Source organism: Periplaneta americana, chromosome 17 (assembly GCF_040183065.1).
Source record: "Periplaneta americana isolate PAMFEO1 chromosome 17, P.americana_PAMFEO1_priV1, whole genome shotgun sequence".
Classification (NCBI taxonomy): domain Eukaryota; kingdom Metazoa; phylum Arthropoda; class Insecta; order Blattodea; family Blattidae; genus Periplaneta; species Periplaneta americana.
In genome coordinates this window covers 83188143-83189195 of record NC_091133.1, presented here as the reverse complement: position 1 = coordinate 83189195, position 1053 = coordinate 83188143, and the positions used below count along the sequence as shown (strand labels likewise).

At 32.5% G+C, this 1053-nt stretch overlaps 1 non-coding gene across 1 annotated transcript; it reads left to right on the top strand.

Annotated features, from left to right (window-relative positions):
* The first annotated feature begins 711 nt into the window (after window positions 1–711).
* On the top strand, window positions 712–793 carry TRNAS-AGA (transfer RNA serine (anticodon AGA)). Its single transcript has one exon. It is a non-coding gene; the product is annotated as a tRNA-Ser (tRNA).
* Window positions 794–1053: the final 260 nt, after the last annotated feature.

The following is a 1053-nucleotide window of genomic DNA, read 5'->3' as shown; positions in this document are numbered from 1 at the left end:
ATATTGTATTTAATATTTCTAATTTGAAATTCCATGCAATGCAATTGGTGACAATCCTATAAAATCGTATTGTTATTAAACACACTCACACAATAATTACTGTTATAAATGAAAACTTTTAACTTATTTTTAAGCTCAGGAAAATTCTCCCAGACTTCGTGATATTGTTTCTCAGATTTGCCGTGTTTTCCCATTATTCCATTAATAATATTAACAGCACGGGCAGAATGAAAATATATACAACAAACGAATCCCGAACGAGAAGTATGTTGCAGCCTTATGACATTATGACGTTACAACGCAAGATATTGGCCATAAAATACAGAGATGATGAGAATTCGAAGCATGTTGCAAAGATAGCCTAATGTCAACAATCAACAACAGTAACTTTCGGTTTTAAAAAATGTTCTGAGAATCTATGACCACAGCCTACTTGAGCATCAAGTTGGCCGTGTTATGACTAATCAAATCACAGCCGTCTAGGGCAGTGGAATAAAGCATTATAAACATATAAAAGAAGACCTAAGCAGGGACCGCTAAACTTTACCATTGCCGCTTAAATTTCGATAAAATGTAAAAATCTTCAATTATGGAATATTAAACAGAACTCCAAATAAAATAATAATATAGGCATGTTCTTCATAGCTATGATCGCTTTGTGACATTGTTGTACACAATAATTATTATTTATCTTCCTACAAAAAGATATGTGCAGTCGTGGCCGAGCGGTTAAGGCGTCTGACTAGAAATCAGATTCCCTCTGGGAGCGTAGGTTCGAATCCTACCGACTGCGATTTTGTTTTTTACCTGTCATGAAGAAATATACAGGCTAATTAAAATGTGAAATATTGTCTTTGCAGTAACAAAAACAATAACGAACACTATAATTTATTGCAAATCATTTTTACAATATAAAATACGATTTTCTTTATTACTAAAAACGGGCTCGCGTAAAAATAAGTTTATTACTCTTTTCTTTTTTGCTTGCGATATACTGATATGGTACGAATTTATTCTTCAGAACAATAATTTTATTGCTGATGAACAAAGATT